The sequence below is a fragment of the Myotis lucifugus genome, unplaced genomic scaffold (genome assembly GCF_000147115.1).
Source record: "Myotis lucifugus unplaced genomic scaffold, Myoluc2.0 scaffold_290, whole genome shotgun sequence".
Taxonomy (NCBI): Eukaryota; Metazoa; Chordata; class Mammalia; order Chiroptera; family Vespertilionidae; genus Myotis; species Myotis lucifugus.
The window spans coordinates 1,524,827-1,542,477 of record NW_005871338.1 but is presented as its reverse complement, the minus strand read 5'-3'; the positions used below and the strand labels follow the sequence as shown (position 1 = coordinate 1,542,477).

The following is a 17,651-nucleotide window of genomic DNA, read 5'->3' as shown; positions in this document are numbered from 1 at the left end:
CAGAGGCGTTGACCTCCATTCACCTCCGATCACCAGATTGGCCCCTTGCCCAGGCCTGATGCCTCGCAGAAGGGACCCCATCTCCCCCTGATCACCAGCTTCTGGGCAGCTTTTGGGGCTTCTGGGGCTGGCCTGCAGCCTGGGATCAGATCCGATCACGGGAGGCAGGCAAGCAGCTTCTGGGGTAGCACACGGGGGCTTGGATGGTGGCTCTCGAGCTGGCGGCTGCGCTGTCCCACCCTGCCTGCAGTATGCGATTGGAGGGCAATGGCGGTTAATATGCATATCATGCTGATTAATTAGCCAATGGGAGGAATAGCAAAAGTATGGTCAATTACCATGTTTGTCTATTATTAAATACGATTCTATGACTACATTATAAACAATCAGATGCAGTAATTATGTTATGATAAGCCATTTCTGTTTTCTTCACCCTGGTGATTCCCTAACACCGTATCCCACCCAATTTATAACCCCACCCAAGCTGTGCACAGTGGCTTTTGCATATGAATGGCCTGTCCTTTCTCAGCCTAAAACCTGTCAAACAAGCTGAAGCTGGGTCAGGGAGCTCCAAAGCTATAAATAAAAGGCCCAAGGCCCACACTAGCACCAGCCTGCCTTGCTTTACAGTTGGGCCTCATCTGAGAACTTCCAAACATGATATAAAGAGGAGGAATCTGCAGATCTCTCTGTAGCTCCTGCTGGGTGGCCCCAGGCACTGGCTGACTTTAGACCTTCCTGGAGACTAAGAGCCAGTGTACCCAGTGGTCAGTGTGAGACCATGCCAGATTACAACTCTTCACATCCATAAGTGACACACTCAAGGGGCAGACTCAGTGAGCATCAAAGCCCCACTGAAACAAGTCTTACCCCATAAGGGTGTTTCCTGCACAGCAGCTCTCCCACTGTAGTCATAGCTGTTGCCCGCAGCTAATTGCCCTGAAGGTCAATTCCTCCCAGTGACACCAACAGCAATCAAGGCTCAACTACAACAAAACTGTGCACACAGCCCACAAAGGGGTGCACCAAGAGTGTCCACCTCAGGTAATTGAGAAGGCTGATCCACTGGGCCCTATAGTACACCTACTACACAAGACCACTCTATCAACTCAAGGAGACTTAGCAGCTACCCAATACATAGAAACAAACACAGGGAAGCAGCCAAAATGTGGAGACAAAGAAACGTGTCACAAATGAAAGAAATGGAAGAAAGCAAACTATTAGATATAGAGTTCAAAACCACAGTTATAAGGTTACTCAAGAATCTTCTAGAAACCTCCAAGGAACTTAGTGAGACCTTCAAGGATCTTAGTGAGAATGCCAAAAAAATGGAAAAGGACTAGTCAGAAATTAAGCATACACTGACTGAAATAAAGAATAATATAGTGAGATTCAACAGTAGAGGATCCCAAAAATCAAGTCAAAGATTTGAAATACAAGGAAGCAAAAAACACCCAACTGGAAGAGCAAAAAGAAAAAAGAATCCAAAAATATGAAGATAGTGTAAGGAGCCTCTGGGACAGCTTCAAGCATACCAACATCCAAATTATGGGGGTACCAGAAGAAGAGAGAGAGCAAGACATTGAAAACCTGTTTCAAGAAATAATGACAGAAAACTTCCCCTACCTGGTGAAAGAAATAGACTTACAAGTCCAGGAAGCACAGAGAACCCTAAACAAGAGGAATCCAAAGAGGACCACACCAAGACACATCATAATTAAAATGTCAAGGGCAAAAGACAAAGAGAGAATCTTAAAAGCAGCAAGAGAAAAACAGTTAGTTACCTACGAGGGAGTACACTCATGACTGTCAGCTGATTTCTCAGCAGAAACTATGCAGCCAGAAAGGAGTGGCAAGAAATATTCAAAGTGAGGAATAGCAAGAACCTACAACCAAGATTACTCTATACTCTACCCAGCAAAGCTATCATTTAGAATTGGAGGTCAGATAAAGAACTTCACAGACAAGAAAAAGCTAAAGGAGTTCATCACCATCAAACCAGTATTATATGAAATGCTGAAGGGTATTCTTTAAGAAGAGGAAGAAGAAGAAAAAGGTAAAGATAAAAAATTATGAGCAACAAAGTGACAAAAAATACATATCTATCAACAAGTGAATCTAAAAATCAAATGAGGGCCTCCTTGTGCTTACCACAGGCTGTGTTCTTATACTGACTGTACAGAAACAGGAGGCAGAGTAAACTTACACCATATACACCTCAGCTCAGGCTCTTTGTCTGCTCTGTATTGTGAATGGGGAGACATTGGGAAAAAAATTTAAAAAAATAAAAATAAAATGAATAAAAAATCTGATGAACAGAATAAACTGGTGAATGGAATAGAATCAGGAGCATGGAAATGGAACAGACTGACGATTTTCAGAGGGAAGGGGGTGTGGGGCAGTGCAGGAAGAGATTAGACAAAGATCTTATATGCTTGTATGCATTACCTATGGACACAGACAATAGGGTGGCGAGGCCCTGGGGTGGGGTGGGAACCAGGTGGAGGGGAGCTATGGGGAGAAAAAAGAGGGACATCTGTAATAATCTCAACAATAAAGATTAAAAAAACAAACAAACAAAAGTATTTGCCAATGTTTTTTAAGACCTATCATGAGAGGTTTTGTAGATTTACTTCATCTTTGTTAAACTGAACTCTTAATCTCAAAAAAGAGGACCTGCCCTAACTGGAAATCTATCATCTAACTAAAATGTTATCACATAGAACAAAACACACTCTGAACATAAAACCACTTTCCCATGCTCTACCTTAAATGGGAAATTAATTCATTTTATTGTTAGTAAAGGGCCAGGTAACTACTAGTTTCAGAGATCTAATACCTTAACTAGATTCAAAGGTGTCCCAGTGCAATATGCATATCTTTCTCAAATGGTAAAGTAATATATAAAACACTTATAAAAACTTCACTTTTACTTCATTCATACCCACAGATTACTTATTATCAATAAATACGATTTGAAGGCAATGCTAGGCAAATGACAATGAATCTAAACAAAATAAAGCCATGAGTGCCAGTAGAAAAGGTGAACTGACTTTGGAAAAAATGACATCAAAGCAAGGCAACATAATTGGCATTAGCTCAGAAACAGATATATTGCAACATTTATAACGCAGTCCCCTATTCCTCTCATTAGCAAGAACAACTTAGAGGATGTCCCAATCACTGGAAATTGCATGTTTCAAGTGAATTCTATTAGTATCATCTCCTATTTTACCTCTGTGATATTGAGATTTATAAGAAATATATTTTGGTCATTTTAATGGTGACCAAATTCAGATGACCAAAATATATTTCTCTGGTCTTCACCCACAGTTTCTGTCTCACAGCTTGCAAATCCTTCAGAATTTTTTAAGTGATAAATGCAAGAATGATTTTCCCTGGCCGGTTTGGCTCAGTGGATAGAGTGTTGGCCTGCAGACTGAAGGGTCATGGGTTTGATTCAGGTCAAAGGCACATGTCCGGATTCTGGGCTTGGTCCCCAGTAGTGGGTATGCAGGAGGAAGCTGATCAATGATTCTCTCTCATCGTTGATGTTTCTATCTCTTTCTCCTTCTCCCTTCCTCTCTGAAATCAATAAAAAATATATTTTTTAAAAAACAACTAAAAAAACACACACAATGATTTCTTGTTATTTTAATGAGGTGACTTGTGGACTCCACACAAAGGTGAGGGCCTGTTGTAAGTAGGAGCTAACCATGTGGTTAGAGGGCCTGAACTTTCAGTCCCTCCCCCTTATTTCCAGGGAGAAGAGAAGCATAATGGAGCCTCCATAAAAACCCCGGAGGATGGCTCGTAGGCCTTTTTCAAAAAGTTTCCATGTTGAGGATCCAGAATACTTCCACATGCCACTGCGTTGGCCCCAAGATCCAAGAGGACAAAAGCTCCTGTGTTTGGATCCTCATCCTAACCTCACTTTATGTTCCTCTTCATCTGGCTGTTGATTTGTGTCCTTTAATATCCTTTGTAATAAGTAGGTAATCTATTGAGCAAATGGATTTTTTGAGCTCTGTGAACCATTCTAGAGAATTAAGCAAACCCATGCAGGGGGTTGTGGGTTTGATTAATTTACAGCCAGACATTAAGAAGTACAAGTAACAACTTAGACTTGCAATTGGCATCCTGAGTTAAAGCTGGTTGTTGGAGCCTCTAATTTGTAACCAGTTGGTCAGAAGCACAGGCACCGGGGTTTGCTGCTGGAGTCTTAAGTGCAGGGCTGTCTTGTGGAACTAAGTCCTTTACCTGTGGAACCTGATTCTATCTCTGGGTAGATAGTGTCTGAATTCAGCAGAATTTTTGGACACCCAAATGGTATTCTGAGAATTTCTTGTTGGAGGTATAAAGAAACCCCTCCCCCCATTGGAAATTGGGTCTCAGAACACCCAAAAGAACCTCCTTCCCTGTTGAATGATTTTCTAACTTGTCACATAGTCATTCAAGGCATCTAAACCACAAATGAAAGGAATTGAGAATGAAATTTGGAGACAACAATAACACAATCCTCTTCATCTTCAGTATTTTGAGTTTAGATCTGAATGAGATCCAGAAAGTTACCTTATTCTCAACCCAGTACCTTATATGAATCTTTCTAAGGATATTCTAAACACATAAACACTACCTATTCATGAATAGCTTATCCTTACATGAAACTGATAGAAATATTAGAATATCATCTGAAGTATACAAAGTGACTCTGAATTCCAAAGCAATCATGAGTATAATTGTTAAGAGTGTGGAATGGCCCTAGCTGGTTTGGCTCAGTGGATAGAGAATCAGCTTGAAGACTGAAGGGTCCCAGGTTTGATTCTGGTCAAGGGCACATGCCCAGGTTGTGGGCTCGGTCCCCAATGTGGGGTGTGCAGGAGGCAGCCTATCAATGATTCTTTCTCATCATTGATGTTTCTATCTCTCTCCCTCTCCCTCCCTCTTCCTTCCTCTCTGGAGAGAGAGAGAGAGAGAGAGAGAGAGAGAAAGAGAGGAATGATGATTTTAACTGCATAAATTTAAATTTCAGCTCAACCACTCATTGATTTTTGTTACACAGGCTATATAATATTATCTTGGAGCCTCAAATTTCCATCTATATACGACCATGTTAATAAAAATAATATAAATTGTGTGTATAACAAATGATAGAAAGTGTGAAATTTCTGATTGTAAAAAGACTATACTAATATTATTAGCAGTTGTAGCACAATTAGTAATAGAGAAAATTCAAAAGTTTTGCTCTGAAAGGGGGCTATTTAAGGATAAGCTTTACTTAACCTAGCATTATCAGTTCAATTCCTCTTGCTCTAATTGAACCTAAAATTTACATAATTAATTCTGCTCTTCACACTTCTGAATACAATCAGTTTAACTCTATCTTTTTTGCCCAGTGGTTCCATTAGAACAGATGCTTTTCTGTTCTAATTTTACTTGTGGGAAGTTTGTCTCTTCTTCAGGCAACTGATTAGACTGTCCTAAATTCTGCATTTTGCTGAATAAATAATTCTCCTTGTATCTCAATCTAAAAGGTTGTTTTTAACAATTTCTTCATTTTCATTTTCTGTCTCCAGTCAGTTGATACCTTTCATTTCTAAGTCAATAAATCAGTTTCTTCTATATCTTACCACTGCTTGATTTCCATTTCATATTACCCCTGGATTATGAACTAGTTTAGTAAATGTGCTATTATTGTCACCCTCTCACCTCTCTATTTCATATTCCTTTATTCTAAAATGCAAATTTAATTATGTTCTCTGAAATTATTCTTTGCTGTTTATACACTTGATTCAGAACATATTTTTAATTGCTGTTATTGTTATTATTGCTGAAAGTTCAATTCAAGCCCATTTAAATACATAAAAAAAGACAAAAGAAAAAGTCTTCACAATTTGCATTTCTAGTCAAACTCCCTGGAGATAATCACTTTTAGGAGTCTTCTATGAATCTTTCTGAGGATATTCTAAACACACACATATACACTCATACACACAATATATACTTGCATAAGTGACTGTACATATGCATATGCGATTACAAAAAAAATTAGATTGTCAAGTCAAAATGACTAGAATCAGCCTTGGCTTGTTTGGCTCAGTGGATAGAGCATCAGCCAGTGGACTGAAGGTTTCCAGGTTTGATTCTGGTCAAAGACACATGCCTGGGCTGCGGGCTTGATCCCCAGAAGGGGGCATGCAGGAGGCAGCCAATCAATGATTCTCTCTCATCACTGATGTGTCTATCTTTCTCTCCCTCTCCCTTCCTCTCTGAAATCAATTAAAAGATATATTAAAAAACTAAAAAATAAATGACTAGAATCAGAAATCATATCCAGTATAAAGCTTTTAAATAATTTCAAGAATATTAGTAATAAGTGAGGCATGGAGAAGTTTGGACTGCTAAAATCCCAGATAGGGTTTTTATACCATAATTTTGTGGTTTAGCCTAGATATAATATTTGTAGACACATTATTTACCCAAAATGAAGCTGTTTTAGTTATAAAGCATTACCATTTTATGCTCTGACAGTTGTATAATTAAATTACATTTTCAATGATAATATACAAGGTAAGCTATTTTCCAATTTACATTTTATTAAAATTACTATCTATAAGCCTTATTTATTCCTATCTTGTTATTTTTAATGACTTCTCAATATATTTTAAGATATACTCTGCTTCTCTTTCTCTACTTATAGATGTTTTATTTGTATTTTCATGCTATCAGAATAGTACATTTGTAGGATTTTTACATATTTTCATATTCATACAAATATATTTGAAGAAATATTCTTAAGAGGTTTTTACATTATAATTTTGACAGATATAGTAAAATTCAATTCTAAAACAGATATTTTAAATTAAGCTCTCATTAATTGTGTGAGTACATATTTCATTTTAATAGTTGGCATGACTATTATTTTTACTCATTGTCAATTTTATGAATAAGTGTTATTCCATCATTTCTGTATGTTTTTATCCATCTGACAATCATTTATGGAGCATTTATATATTGCTAGACACCATTTTTGAGATTATGGTGCAGTGGCAATCAAAATCTTAAAGTTATTTTATAATTTCAGGGAAGAAAAAGATAATAAACAATACAATAGAATGAGAACAAATGATTGAAGAGGACCTCTCTGAGCAGATAATATTTAAGCAAGAACCTTGAAAAATTTAATTTTGATATATACAGGGGTCTCAAAAACTGTATATGCACTTTAACAGATGATAGCTCTATTTGAAAAATGAAATGTATTTTAATAAACACTGCCTTTATAATTATTTAAAGTGTGTGTATATATATTTGGGACACCCTATATTTGAATGTTCAGAAAGCCAAGAGACATATGAAAACATGCTCAAAGTCACTAATCATCCGAGAGATGCAAATCAAAACAACAATGAAGTACCATCTCACACCTGTCAGAGTGGCTATCATCAACAAATCAATAAACGACAAGTGCTGGAGAGGATGTGGAGAAAAAGGAACACTCGTGCACTGCTGGTGGGAATGCAGACTGGTGCAGCCACTATAGAAGACAGTATGGAGTTTCCTCAAAAAAACTAAAAATGGAACTCCCATTTGACCCAGTGATCCCACTTCTAGGAATATATCCCAAGAAACTAGAAACACCAATCAGAAAGGATATATGCACCCATATGTTCATAGCAGCACAATTCACGATAGCTAAGATCTGGAAACAGCCTAAGTGCCCATCAGTAGATGAATGGATTAGAAAACTGTGGTACATCTACACGATGGAATACTATGCTGCTGTAAAAAAGAAGGAACTCTTACGATTTGCAACGGCATGGATGGAACTGGAGAGCATTATGCTAAGTGAAATAAGCCAGTCAATGAAGGAAAAATACCACATAATCTCGCTCATTCATGGATAATAAAGACCATTATAAACTTATGAATAATAATAGATACAGAGGCAGAGCTGCCTCAAACAGATTGTCAAACTGCAGTGGGAAGGCCGGGGAGGGTTGGGGGGCAGGAGGGAGGTGGGTAAGAGATCAACCGAAGGACTTGTATGCATGCATATAAGCATAACCAATGGACATAAGACACTGGGGGGTAGGGGAGGCCAGGGGATTGTCAAGGGCGGGGGAAAAAAGAAAGGACACATATGTAATACCCTTTGTAATACTTTAAGCAATAAAACAATTAAAAAAAAAGAATGATCATACAGAATTTTTATTCACTTAGTAATCCAGTTTAAGATGTAGCCCCTTTCAACATATTTATTAGTGTTTTGATTTTCCATGAAGTGCTTACTTACAGAATTTATTCTTCTGTTGAGTTGTATATTTATATTATACATTTTAATATTTTCTCTTTTATCAGATGTCAGGATGTCATTTTACTTAGTCAAAAAAGCTTCCAAGGATTTTTTTTTTTGAATGTCCATTCACCTTTATTGGAGGAAGCCCTGGACTACAACTGCTTTCAATAGTGTAAGCCTTGCCTTACCCAGTGCCTGCTGGGCTCAGAGGATCATTTCCAGCTGCCGGGCATTATTTGACGACCTGTTTGGCCAGCTCTGTGGAGGGGATGGTGTTATCTTCTGGATTCTGCTGCTGACTGGCAAAGCTGTCGTAGCTGATGAGGCCCAGGACCCATGCTCGCTTCTTGGTGTAGTCTGTCGTGTTTTGGGTGTGCTGAAGAAGAGCATCCAGGTGGCCTCAGTAAAGAGGATTTTCTCGTAGGCCTTCTCCATGCATCCAGCGATCTCATCTCTGACAGTGTCAAGCAGGATGTCCATGAAGAAGGTCTACCTCTCGGCAGGGATGTTGCCTTTGGCCAGGAACACCTTGTTGTTGCTGCCCTCCATTAGGTATTGCTCAAGGGGCCCAGGATGCTTGATGTATACATGGGTCTGGATGTCCTTGACAGGCAGCCACTCCCACTCCATGTGGAACTCAGCCACCCAGTTCTGAGGCAGCAGGAAGAGAAGGTTATGGCCCAAGAGCTGGTGTATGCACGCTGACTCAGGGAGCTGTTCCAGGCCAGAATGAGCTGCTGTTTGATCAGTTTGAGCTACAGAAATTGAGCTTCAGCAGTACTGGCTTGAGACCTTCCAGCTCTTCCTGGCACTTGCTGAGGCTGGGGCTTTTATGGTTCCACTCTCTCTTGAGCTGCTCGTACATGCAGGCCATGGCCACGGCCAAGGAAGATTAGACTTAGAGGAGCCCATCAGGCAGTTTCAAGCTGCAGCTACCATCTTCATGATCACGTTTAAGGATTTTTAATTCCAAGATTTTGTTTCATTCCTGCCAAATTCTATCACATATATCACATATAGTAGCTGATGAGGCCCAGGAATATTACATGGAACTTCTAACTCTGTATATTTTTTTCTCTATAGACAACACAAATATAAATCCCTTGAAACACAGCCTATTTATTTCCTCAGTTGTGGAGCCATCTTAGACTTACCAAGAAAGAGATGACTCCCTTCCACTCTGCTCTCTCAGGATCTTATCCGTATCTCTGTTGTATTTATCACACTCTGTTGTAGTCCTGTGCTCATTTCTGAAAAACAAAACAAAACAAACAAAAAACACTCAATTGTGATCTCTTATTTATTTGCTTCCCAAGATTTATCTCAATGTCTGGTGCTTAGCAGGTTTTCAATGACTATGTTATAAGAGAATAGATAAGTAACTAAACAAATTGAGAATTTATCTCCAGAAGACAGACAGTAGCTAAAATATTCACTTGCAGGTTGTAAATTCATCATTTTGTGCCTTCCAATTGTGAGGAACAAACTCTAGGCAGATTTAGGAAACCACTTTTAGTCTTCATTATTTCCCACTGGCCATTGGTCTACTAAACAAAATTATTCACATTTGTCTGATTGTATTGACTTGAGCCATCTATTACTATGTTCCTTTTGTTTCTTTATGTTTTAATTCATTTTTCTGGACCATTCTATTTCTCTGCTGATCTAGTATTAGCCAGAAGTTTAATTAGTATAATCACTAGTGCCTTTTTATATTGTTTCTGAATGCAGGAAGTGGAAAAGAAGTTGAAAGAACTCTCAAGAGGTCTCTGTCTAGATAACACCTCAAGATTAGCTCTGATCTGTTTTCTAATTATTCCAGGCTTGTATCCTTGAGTTATCTCTAAAGATATCTTTGGTCTACTTTCAACCCAAGACAATAGGTTTGCAGCATAAAAATAATGAAAGCACACATGAGGCTGCTACTTTCAAATGCACTCTAGGCCACTGTTTTTCATTAATATATGTCTTTCGCCAAAACCGGTTTGGCTCAGTGGATAGAGCGTCGGCCTGCGGACTGAAGGGTCCCAGGTTCGATTCCGGTCAAGGGCATGTACCTGGGTTGCGGGCACATCCCCAGTGAAAGATGTGCAGGAGGCAGCTGATCGATGTTTCTCTCCCATCGATGTTTTCTAACTATCTATCTCTCTCCCTTCCTCTCTGTAAAAAATCAATAAAATATATTTAAAAAAATAATAATAATAATATATGTCTTTCAATTCAAATCTGATTTGAATCTCAACCAATGTCTTTAAGTTTTGGACATGAAATCAGCAGATGACCTCCAGCCATGCAGAAGTAGAAAAGTTGGGTTTTAAATGCCCAGAAGTGACCAGAATTCAAGTCACAGAAGGAAACCTTGTTGGGCAAATGTTAGCCCTTAAAAATCTGGTTAGAAATTCACCCTACACTTTGTGTATCATTTTTAATAATAGACAACAGCCCCACAAACACTTTTGGTTCACAGAGAATTTCCACAGATATTTGTTGATTAAAAGAGTAACTAGATACAGCAAACGTGTAGCATAGAGCACATCAGGGTGTGCAAGAGGGACTGAGGCAGTAAGAAGCCCTGAAGTAGACAAGGGAGTAGTCACAGTCAGGGCTTCAGTGAGGTGCGGATTACAGAGTTAGACTAAGTGACTGGGATAGTCAAAGGTCCAGATCAAAAAGAGATTGGTATCTAACCAATAGCTGTGACACAATCAACCAACTCCAGTTACAACTCAACAGACTCAACAGAGTCTGACTTTTTGATAAAGAAACCAATGTGTAAAGTGTGTAGCTATAAGAAGAAAGATGTTATTGGATAAAGGGGTATATAACCCTTGGATGGCAGGATATCCTGGTAGAAATGAGAAAATTGTGTAAAGCAGTCGAATGGTTAGTAGTAGCATGTTGGCTAAGAGGGTTGGCAGGTCTACAAGAAATACTCTGGCTAATATACTCTTCTGGAGAGGAAAGTGCTTTGACATATTCCCTGATTTTTGTTTGTTTATTTTTTTATTAATCCTCACTTGAGGATATTTTTTCCATTGATTTTTAGAGAGAGTGGAAGGGAAGGAACGGGGAAGGGAGGGAGAAAGAGAGAGAGAGATAGAGGTTGGTTGCCTCTCCCACACGTCTAGACCAGGGACCCAGGATGAAATCTGCAACCCAGGTATGTGCCCTTGACCAGGAACCGAACCCGAGACCCTTTCTTGCAAGGGGCCGGCACTCTAATCACTTAGCCACACCAGCCAGGGCGACATATTCCCTGCTTTAAGAAATATGAAAATTAGACCAAAGCATGTTATCAAATAGTTACATTTCAAACCATTAAAGCAAATGCTTTGCAATTTATGTAAAACGTCTCTAACATGGAATGTGAAATAATTGTTGAAGTTTTTCAGACTTTTTTTCTGACAAGTGACCATGTACTTTTTTCAGATCACCTCCAAATTTTCCCCTACTATAGAATGAATAATACATACAGAAGAATTTATGCCAACTTTTGAAATCCTCAATAACTGTGGAGAGAAAAGAATCACAAAATAATCTTAAGTAAGATGCAGATGGTGGCCGAGGTTGGACATCAATTGTGTATGTAGAAAATTATTGCTAATAAAGTTAATGGTAATTGCCATGTAATTTATTATTTACCAATGGTTTAAGTGTTACTTAGGGCCACAAATAAGGAAATAAAATATATTATAAAACTTTAAAAGGAAGGCTTTTACATGTCTGTGTTAAGTGTTAGATCAATTTCTAACTATATTGAAAGTCAAACCATTAATTGATATGCCTTTTGCTTTAAACAATCCTGTTTCCTAAAAGTCCATGCTGATAAAAGAAAAAAAAGGATCAGACCTGGTTGGTTTGGCTCAGTGGATAGAGCGTCAGCTTGCAGACTAAAGGGTCCCGGGTTCGATTCCGGCCAAGGGCACACGCCTAGGTTGTTGGCTCGATCCCCAGTAGGGGGCGTGCAGGAGGCAGCTGATCAATGATTCTCTCTCATCATTGATGTTTCTATCTTCCCTTCTCCCTTTCTCTCTGAAATCAGTAAAATATACTATAGTAAATAAAATAGAAAAAAAGGATCAATCTGCAGGTAAAAATTCATTTCAAAGTGACTTATTTTAGAGAAGTTTCCTTTGTGTTACTGCACTTACACATTCTGGGGAGTGGGAGAGGCTGGTCACTTTCAAGGTCCTTCAATGGTAGAAACATAGAGGGAGGTAAAAGGCTGTGCAGAAGGAAAGGGCCTGAGCCATTACACACAGGGAAATGTAACAAGGTGGGAAATTTAACAACGTCAGACCCTAAGGTAGACATTTTGGGTACCATTAGTCTGGCACATGAAATTAGTACAACCTAAGCTATATAGCTCCTGAGGTTTAAGGTATTGTTTTTAAATCTAAGTTTTTTCTTATGTATTGAGATTTTTAGGGTTAGACTTTTAAGAGTTGAAAGATCTGGGTTGCTCATTTTTCTCTTTGTCTCTCTATCTCATTTGACCTATGTTATGACTTTTATATTAAAAATTAATAATACACCACTGAAGTTCTTCAGAGATCAGAATAAGGTCCAAAGTTGAGGCTCTAGACAATAGGTTCACTATGGCTGGCTCCAGGATCTGGGTTTAGCAAAGGTAGGTAAGGAGAACACACATTTTTTTATTTCCTTAGATTACTTACTCAAGTCTAGTAAAGAAGAATAATCATGGCAAATTCTCCAAAGAATAAAGATCTTACATTTGGATACCACTTCCTTTATACTCGGGGTTTCTCAGGAGTCCAGATGTGCCGGGTAAAGGAGTGGATAGAACAGAGTTAGCTGAGGAATCAAAAATGTAAAATATTTATTTAAAAATGTTGGCTCCCAATTTACTTTTGAATGTGATTCATTGTTTTAAACTTTATTTTAAAGACAACCTTCCAGTATATTAGAGGTTGATTGCAGTGAGTCTCATTGGCATATCATTGCTCCTTAATATCAAAGGAATCACAAGTTCATTCTACTGCGGGTGGAAATAGGATTCTTCCATGGAGTCACAGGTTGTTGGAAATCTCATGAAGAGCATTTTGGGGGCCACGGAGAGGAGGATGTGAGCAATTGTATGGCAAGGTTTATTCGAGCGAAAAACAATGACTATCCCCAGTTGCCCAATGTTTCATCCAAGATGGTGGCTCAGCTCCATCTCTCTACAGAGGTCCAGGCTCTGAGGCCTCAGACCCGCACTTGTTCTCACCAAGTCCAGAAGAAGGGCTGTGCTCTAGAGATGCTGTGCCATTCGCCTGGAATTGGTAGGACATCTGAAGCTTCCGTAGTTCAGTTCAGGCCATGCCAATGCTTCAGTAGTCCATCTCAGTCTCTGTCCCCCTCTGGCTAGCTTAGTGTCTGTTCCCAGCAGTTCAGTCTCTGTTCCAGGCAGAACTCCAGCCAGTGCTGCCCAGGCCTACGCTTGGGCCTGTGCTTCCACAGCTGCTACCGAACACCTGCAAACAAACAGGGCCTGGGCCTTTGCTAAGCCATGATTGTATTATATTGGGTTTGGGAAGGAGTGAGCTTTCTTTCAAACTAACCAGTCTCTTTGATGGCTCTTCAGACTTGTGCTGAGCTCTCCCCCAAGCCACTCTTCCCTGGATCTTCTAGGATTTTCCTTCTAGGAAAAGGACTTATCCAAATTAATCTTTTCCCAGATTTTCCAGGCTAGATTCCTTCCCTTCTGAGTCACCATTTTCACTCCTATTCCCTACCTCATCGTAGAAGGACCTCCGTCTGCACCATCTTGGCTTCTAGTGTGCATGCCTCAGCAGGATTTCCCCTTTACTGGTTCTCCCCACTCAGTTATCTGGAGAAACAGAGCAGTTGTCCCCTGGGGAGATTGGAAAGCCTGAGTGGGAAGTTGGTGGGATATTAATCCCCTTGGCAAGGCAACAGTGTGGCTGTCCCCTGGAGGGTCTGGAAGTTATCACTTCCTAGTTAATTTGGCTTAATTAGATGTCTGGCTCCATTTGCTCCCTACCTTGGTAAACACGTAACTAGCTGCCCACGCTAACAGTACCACCAACTTGCACTCATTTTATCATCATAAAATAAAATAAGATTTGAATAAGGGAGTGGATACAAAATGAAAGCATATGTAGAGATATGCAATCATATTTGCTCCTGTGTATCTCTATATAGCGATGTTTATACTCTTCACATGAGACAAACAGCTTTTGTGAAATTTTGGAAATATGTTAGAAAATAAATTGTTGGTGTACGTGTTTATGTGCCTTTCCATGGCCTTGCTCACATACACTCAGAGGAATGAATTTTTCTTGGCCTTAAAAACCAAATTACAATTTTTTAAAAATATATTTATTGATTTTTAGAGAGAGAGGAAGGGAGAGGGGGAGAGAGAAATAGCCATCCAAGGACCAGGTGCCTCCTGCAGGACCCCTCATGGGGAGGGAGAGCAAGGGGGGGGGGGGCGGGAACTGGAGCCTGAGACCCAGGCATGTGCCTTGAACCAGCAACCTTCCAATGCACGGTATGCCATCCAACCAACTGAGCCACACCTGCCAGGGCCAGGCTACAACTTTGAAAAAATCCTAAACTTGTAGCTTCAAATCCTCTCTGAAACTTTTCCTACGAAAAAACATCTGGTGCTCTTGGGAAATAATGTCTCACAGAACACACTTTTCCTGGGTCTTGACTTTAAGGCGCAAAGTCTAAATAAAGCTATTAAAAATATGTGGGTTTAACAACAGCTGCGCCATAGCACAGACATTTGCAACAGGAGTGCGTGGAAAATGAGTCAGGCAAGGTTTGACAATTGCAGCCAAAATGAAAGTAGCTTTAAAGACCAACAGTGTTTGTTTTTCCCTGATTGCCAGAGGCAGAGTATTTGAGACACTGCAACAGAGAGATTAGTGCTGTTTACTATTTTATTTGAAATTTCTGCAGTTATATTTTACAAGTAACATTGAAAGCATTGAGCAAGCAAGTTCACTAAAACATTTGTTAATTTATCCTAATTTTGTCTCTCACTTTATGCTGCAATATTCACTGTGATTAAAATAAAAGGATTAAGTTGTAGATAAATAAATATTACTGACAAGTTATCAAGAAAACATGAAAGTCATGTCATAAAATTAATTTTCAACTCTTTAAGAAATGTGTATTCATTATCCAATGACAAAATTTTTATTTGTCAAAACTCAGGATAATTACAAATATGTTCTGTTAATAGATTAATAAATATACATCCATTTTTGGATAGTTAATGAATGTTTAATAACTTAATATAGATTGAGTTATTGGATATTGGCATGACAGAGATTGTTATTGTGTCCAGATAAAGATATTTTTAAGATTAACATTAAATTTCTATTTTTTGAGAGAATTTTTTCATATAGATTAATCTCAGAACTACTATAAGGTTTATTGATACTTTCACAGTATGAAACTTTTATTCTATTGAAATAATTTTTGAAGAGTTAAAACATGGCTTTCATCGAACATAGATAAACATGTATTGATTATGTTACTTAACACATTATTTAATGAGGGAATCATTAAGATGATTTGAAGAATTTGAGGAATAAATATTTATACAGTCAGTCAATAAAAAGTAAGGCTGAAGTGAATTTGTTAATAGATAAAAAGATTTTTAAAATATTGTCAGAGCCAGCAAGAGCACTGCTCAGCACTGATGCTCAGAGTTGTTGTGAGTCCATATATTCTTCTAAATTCTTCCCAGCTATGCCAGGGCTGGTTCCTTCTCAAGCCCTGCTCACTGTTCTAACTGTTGGGAACTTAGTCCAAGTTCCTCCTTTATTCTCTGCTCACTAGTTACAGGTGTTGGGTCCGAGCCCCTCTCCTTAGGGCTGGACCTCCATGGACGCCGGGTCTTAGATGGAGAAGCCATGAGAAGTTGTGTGTGTAAAGAATGAGTCTTTATTGCAGAAGCCAGTGGCCATAACTCAGAAGATGAAACAGTCCTTCACAGCAATCCCATATACACAGGCTGGTAAATACATATCTTTTCTACAAAAGCAGTGGCAGTCTCTGTACCCACAGCTATTATCTGAGCAGCCACACGCTGCCTGTAAACTCACCGCCTTACATTGTAGTGGTACCAGCTCTCAGCTTCATCTCTCCAGCACACTTCTTCACACTCCTGGTCGATAACCTGTATCCTACTCCAGAGACAAAGAAGGCTGGTTGCCAACAGTGACATCAATCATATTTTGGCTACAGAAGGGCACGTCTGTGCACTGTGAGGCTTGCGGCTACCTTGCACCTGCATAAAAATATCGTGGCCTTGAGCACCGAGGTTAGGCCCATGCTTAGAGAGGCCTGAGAGCAGTGTATTCGTAGACAGGGCCCCACAAATATATTTTTACATCTTTTTATTGATTTCAGAGAGGAAGGGAGAAAAAGAGAGAGATAGAAACATCAATGATGAGAGAGAATCATTGATTGGCTGCCTCCTTTACGTCCCCTACTGGGGATCAAGCCCACAACCTGGGCATGTGCCCTGACCAGGAATCAAACCATGTCCTCCTGGTTCATAGGTCGATATTCAATCACTGAGCCATGCCAGCTGGGTTTTACTGTTTTATAGAGCCAAACATCTGTAACCTTTGTGGTTATCTTTTCTATCCTAGTGAAATTTATATATTAGCCTCTAACAGTTAGACTCTAACTTCTTATTTTATGGTTACAAAGAAATATCAGGAATGAATATCAACTCCAGGTGTTTTATACTGAATAACTAAGTACTTTCGAATGATAATTTTTTAAAATACTATTAAAAGAGCATGCAGCTGTCTACACACTTTGCTTATAGTTTGTGTATTGCATAAATTTATAAGTGGTCAAAATTAACACACTTCTGTCCCCTTTACAAATCAGTACTTTTTTTTTTTCTCTAGCCAGTTTGGCTCAGTGAATAGAGTGTTGGCCTGTGGACTCAAGGGTCCCAGGTTCAATTCCTGGTCAGGGCACATGCCTGGATTGCAGGCTGGGTCCCCAGTAGGGGGCGTGCAAGAGGCAGCCAATCAATGATTCTCATCATTGATGTTTCCATCTCTCTCTCCCTCTCCTTTCCTCTCTGAAATCAATAAAAATATGTTAAATAAATAAATAAAAATCGGTACTTTTTGACATTTTGACATCATCAAAATACCCACTTTTCAAATCATCCTTTGGGCCACACTGAGGTGACCATATAGCCAACAGGGTGGAATGGTATTTTCGAAATGGGCTCAGGCTTCTGAGGCAACTGAATGCCATCGGATGCTGGCTACCTGGGGAAGGACAGAGGGATTTCTCGGTGCCATAAAGATTTTTGGTAGAATTATGGGATTTAAAGGGTTTG

At 39.2% G+C, this 17,651-nt stretch overlaps 1 non-coding gene and 1 pseudogene across 1 annotated transcript; one reads left to right on the top strand and one right to left on the bottom strand.

Moving 5' to 3' along the window:
- The first annotated feature begins 2,134 nt into the window (after positions 1-2,134).
- LOC111828157 lies at positions 2,135-2,266 on the top strand. Its single transcript, XR_002831946.1, has one exon. It is a non-coding gene; the product is annotated as a small nucleolar RNA SNORA51 (small nucleolar RNA).
- A 6,237-nt stretch (positions 2,267-8,503) lies between these two features.
- Positions 8,504-9,185, bottom strand: LOC102419639 (annotated as a pseudogene).
- Between the last annotated feature and the right edge of the window lie 8,466 nt (positions 9,186-17,651).